The following is a 6,000-nucleotide window of genomic DNA, read 5'->3' as shown; positions in this document are numbered from 1 at the left end:
TAAATTCATCATTTTCTTCAGCAGCAGCAGCAGCAGATGAACATTCAGTATGAGTCAAACATATTACCTCGTAGACAACTTTTAATTATTCATAGTAAAGAAAATATTTTTAAATTAGGGGAAATGGAAATTCATAGACAAGTTTAGGCAAAATTGGGGAAAATTCCATTATAATAGAATTTTCAATTATAAACTAATAGAAATAACCAAAAATTTCAGTAAATGAACCCTATACTTAAGAGAGTATTAGTAATTAGTTTTGAAATAGATCTAAATTTTGTTAGAAGGCTCTTTGCCTTCTTATTATAACAAGTCTTTTATCTCAAAGGTAATAGTCTATGCCATGGCTTTAATTGATTCTCAGAGTTCATGATCTTGGATGACAATACCAACTGATAATTCAGTTTTTCACATTACAACCTCTGTGTCTCATCTTTATGATGGATAAGTTGAAGAAGTTAGTACAGAGCTATATCCAGGAACCCTTCTCCAATGCCAGCCTTAAAAATTTATTAGCAACTTGATGTGATTTAATGGGTTTCAGGAACGTTTTATGCTTCAAGGTATGTTCCTTTTTTTGCCTGAATTCCTGTGGCTCATATTCTTATATCAGAGAGTCACTCATTCATAGCTTGAAGATTTCAACATTCAGGAGTTATTTACCAAAATTCAAATTTCCACAATAAGGGTAACTACTCTATGTAGGTGATAATATAATTTATTGTCCATATTAGGACTTATTTCCAGGATAGACCCAACAGGAAGTCAGGACAACAGGTGTAAATCAGGACTATCCAAGGCAAACTGGAAAATATAGTCACCCCAAATGTAAGTAACTATTAATTAATTTCTTTTTTTTTTAAGAGTTTTCTTTTTTTTTTTTAAATTTATTTATTTATTTTTGGCTGTGTTGGGTCTTCGTTTCTGTGCGAGGGCTTTCTCCAGTTGCAGCGAGCAGAGGCCACTCTTCATCGCCGTGCACGGGCCTCTCACTGTCACGGCCTCTCCCGTTGTGGAGCACAGGCTCCAGACGCGCAGGCTCAGTAGTTGTGGCTCACGGGCTTAGTTGCTCCGCGGCATGTGGGATCTTCCCAGACCAGGGCTCGAACCTGTGTCCCCTGCATTGGCAGGCAGATTCTTAACCACTGCGCCACCAGGGAAGCCCTAATTTCTTTTTTAGCATTAGATGAAAGTAAGTTTGGAGAGAAGACTCAATCTAAACATGATTATAATGCAGAGGTACTATGTGGGTAAATACCAAAGATAAATTTCAAATGTTACATGATTTGTTGCATGACTAATCAACACCAAGTTCATTGTTAAAACAACCCACGTAACTTGACTTTCACTTTTAGTAATGGGTATTTTGTAATATAGTTAAAGTACGCCTTCTTCTCCCCTTCCCCCAAAAGGAGATTGAAGAGCTTAACAAAATATAAGGTAGTATACTTGGAGGCTTTGAAAAGCCAACAAGAAAGTGAAGAGCCTCTTGTCCAGAATCTAGGGGAGGATGAAGACCAAGAGAGATTAGTCCAGTTTGGAGTTACTAAACCCATGCAGGTTATTGTCAGTGTTAGAGAGAGTACAAAAGAAAGAAGTCAGAAGAGGAGAGGAAAAAAGATTCTAGAACAAGTGGAATAAATAGCAAGTACTTGGTAGTTAGTAACCCAAATTTATCAGTGATTATATCAAATGCAAGTGGCCTAAATGATCCAGTTAAAAGGCAAATACAAGGATTGTCAATCTGGATCAAAAATTCAAAACAAGTATATGCTATTTAACAGGGGTGCCTCTGAAATGTAAAAATAAAGGAAAACTGAAAATTTTTTTGAAATGGAAAAGATACGCTATGCAAACACTAACCTAAAGAAAGCCAATGTAATAATACTAGTACTAAAGAAGAATTTGTGACAAAAGTTATTGCTAAGGAGGGACATTTCCCAATGATAAAAGGTTTAATTCCTCATGATACCAAGAAACTACATGATAAGTGACTTTGCATATATTAGTGATTGCATGCTACTTCCATTTTTACTAGAATAAGTAAAAATAACATTAAGTTCTCACTGTCATCAAGTGATATCATCAAGTGATATTATAAGCACTTAATACATATTAGTTCACTTAATCTTCACAGCCACCCCATGAGATAGGCTTGATTATTATCTTCATTTTACAAATGAGGAGATTGAGAAATGAAGAAGTTGCCCAAAGTTACATAGCTAATAAGCAATGGAGCTGGGATGAACCCAGGCAGTCTAGCCTCTAAGTTATGAGAATAAATATTTGAGTAGGAAAAGCATTAACGGATCAAATAATTTTTGGCTTTTCCTCTGGTACACATTTCAAATGAGTTTGCCGTGGATGGAGTAACACCTACGATATTCTTTTCCCTGTGCTTCAGATTTAGTTTAGATTCTTCTCCATCTCTGCCTTTCAGAATCCTCTAAAAAGAGATATATGGCATTTTTTTCTCATGACCGAACTCACATTTCTCCTTAACTTCAACATCTCAAGAACAGCTGAATAGTAGCGGGGGAGGGACATCCTTTCAAAGCTTTTCTCGTAGACAAGAAAAGCTAAATGCTACAATGGAGGGATGAGTGACCTTCCTCTTCTAGATTGGTTTTCTATACTAGGGGATGTCTCAATTTAGCTGGAGTATAAGTGAATGTAAGTCATGTATTCAGAAATTCTTTGCCACCAGTCAGTGGAAAACGTTTGCCAGGAAAAGCCGCTGCTTCCCCTGTGCGTGCACACACACTCACTCACTACCCTCTCCTCCCTTAAAACTTTGCAAGACTTCACTGTCTAAATAGAAAGAACAGTAGCTTCCGGGGCTTATGAAAAGAAGTCATCGTGGTCTCTTTCAGATATCCATTTAGGTTCTATCCAGTTCCAACTTCCAGGAATGAGGCTTCTAAAGGGAGGAGGATTTGAAGCTATGTGTGTTTCTGGTCACTTCAGTGTGGTTCCTTTTTGTGCGCCCGTGAGAACAAGGACCATATCTGTGTTTGCCCACTTTTATCTTAGTAACATGGGAGCAACAACAACACTTGCTGAATAAACAAAGAAATAGATGAATAAATGAATGTATGTCTCTGACCTCATCTACTACCACTCTCCTCCCTGCTTACTCCAGTGCCACATCTTGCCCCTTTTACTTTTCTTGTCTCAGCTCATTTGCACATGCTGTTCCTTCTGCCTGAAATGCTCTTCCCCTAGCTGTCAGCTTGATGGCTCTCTTATCTATGTAGGTTTTTACTGAAGTCTCACTTTCTCAGCAAGTCTTCCCCATCTATGCTAACTGAACTTGCACATCCCTGCTTCAAAAATCCCTCTCTCTTGATTTTATTTTTCTCTTGGTGTGGCCTAACGTACCTTATTATTTTTTTCTTTTTTTAAATTTTATTTATTTTTTTATATAGCAGGTTCTTAATAGTCATCCATTTTATACATATCAGTGTATACCTGTCAATCCCAATCTCCCAATTAATCACACCACCACCACCACCCCCCGCCACTTTCCCACCTTGGTGTCCATATGTTTGCTCTCTACATCTGTGTCTCCATTTCTGCCCTGCAAACCTGTTCATCTGTACCATTTTCCTAGGTTCCACATATATGTGTTAATATATGATATTTGTTTTTCTCTTTCCGACATACTTCACCCTGTATGACATTCTCTAGATCCATCCACGTCTATACAAATGACCCAATTTTGTTCCTTTTTATGGCTAATATTCCACTGTATATATGTACCACATCTTCTTTTTCCATTCGTCTGTCAATGGGCATTTAGGTTGCTTCCATGACCTGGCTATTGTAAAGAGTGATGCAAAGAATATTGGGGTGCATGTGTCTTTTTGAATTATAGTTTTCTCTGGGTATATGCCCAGTAGTGGGATTTCTGGATCATATGGTAACTCTATTTTTAGTTCTTTAAGGAACCTCCATACTGTTCTCCATAGTGGCTGTATCAATTTACATTCCCACCAACAGTGCAAGAGGGTTCCCTTTTCTCCACACCCTCTCCAGCATTTGTTGTTTGTAGATTTTCTGATGATGCCCATTCTAACTGGTGTGAGGTGATACCTCATTGTAGTTTTGATTTACATTTCTCTAATAATTAGTGATGTTGAGTAGCTTTTCATGTGCTTCTTGGCCATCTGTATGTCTTCTTTGGAGAAATGTCTGTTTAGGTCTTCTGCCCATTTTTGGATTGGGTTGTTTGTTTTTCCAATATTGAGCTGCATGAGCTGTTTATATATTTTGGAGATTAATCCTTTGTCCATTGATTCATTTGTAAATATTTTCTCCCATTCTGAGGGTTGTCTTTTCGTCTTGTTTATGGTTTCCTTTGCTGTGCAAAAGCCGTTAAGTTTCTTTAGGTCCCATTTGTTTATTTTTGTTTTTATTTCCATTATTCTAGGAGGTGGATCAAAAAACAGCTTGCTGTGATTTATGTCAAAGAGTGTTCTTCCTATGTTTTCTTCTAAGAGTTTTATAGTGTCTGGTCTTACATTTAGGTCTCTAATCCATTTTGAATTTATTTTTGTGTATGGTGTTAGGGAGTGTCCTAATTTCATTCTTTTACATGTAGCTGTCCAGTTTTCCCAGCACCATTTATTGAAGAGACTGTCTTTTCACCATTGTATGTCCTTGCCTCCTTTGTCATAGATTAGTTGACCATAGGTGCATAGGTTTATCTCTGAGCTTTCTATCTTGTTCCATTGATCTATATTCCTGTTTTTGTGCCATATTGTCTTGATTACTGTAGCTTTGTAGTATAGTCTGAAGTCAGGGAGTCTGATTCCTCCAGCTCCATCTTTTCCCCTCAAGACTGCTTTGGCTATTCAGGGTCTTTTTTGTCTCCATACGAATTTTAAGATTTTTTGTTCTAGTTCCATAAAAAATGCCATTGGTAATTTGATAGGGATTGCACTGAATCTGTAGATTGCTTTGGGTAGTATAGTCATTTTCACAATATTGATTCTTCCAATCCAAGAACATAGTATATCTCTCCATCTGTTGGTGTCATCTTTAATTTCTTTCATCACTGTCTTATAGTTTTCTGCATGCAGGTCTTTTGTCTCCCTAGGTAGGTTTATTCCTAGGTATTTTATTCTTTCTGTTGCAAAGGAAAATGGGAGTGTTTCCTTAATTTCTCTTTCAGATTTTTCATCATTAGTGTATAGGAATGCAAGAGATTTCTGTGCATTAATTTTGTGTCCTGCAACTTTACCAAATTTATTGATTAGCTCTAGTAGTTTTTTGGTGGCATCTTTAGGATTCTCTATGTATAGTATCATGTCATCTGCAGTGACAGTTTTACTTCTTCTTTTCCAATTTGTATTCCTTTTATTTCTTTTTCTTCTCTGATTGCTGTGGCTAGGAGTTCTGAAAACTATGTTGAATAATAGTGGCAAGAGTGGACATCTTTATCTTTTTCCTGATCTTAGATGAAATGTTTTCAGTTATTCACCATTGAGAATGATGTTTGCTGTGGGTTTGTCACATATGGCCTTTATTATGTTGAGGTAGTTTCCCTCTATACCCACTTTCTGGAGAGTTTTTATCATAAATGGGTGTTGAATTTTTTCAAAAGCTTTTTCTGCATCTATTGAGATGATCATATGGTTTTTATTCTTCAATTTGTTAATATGGGGTATCACATTGATTGATTTGCATATATTGAAGAATCCTTGCATCCCTGGGATAAGTCCCACTTGGTCATGGTGTATGATCCTTTTAATGTGTTGTTGGATTCTGTTTGCTAGTATTTTGTTGAGGATTTTGCATCTATATTCATCAGTGATATTGGTCTGTAATTTTCTTATTTTGTAATATCTTTGTCTGGTTTTGCTGTCAGGGTGATGGTGGCCTTGTAGAATGAGTTTGGGAGTGTTCCTTCCTCTGCAATTTTTTGGAAGAGTTTGAGAAGGATGGGTGTTAGCTCTTCTCTAAATGTTTGATAGAATTCACCTGTGAAGCCATCTG

The sequence above is a fragment of the Hyperoodon ampullatus genome (assembly GCF_949752795.1).
Source record: "Hyperoodon ampullatus genome assembly, chromosome: 11".
NCBI lineage: Eukaryota > Metazoa > Chordata > Mammalia > Artiodactyla > Ziphiidae > Hyperoodon > Hyperoodon ampullatus.
Note: the sequence above shows the minus strand (reverse complement) of the source record.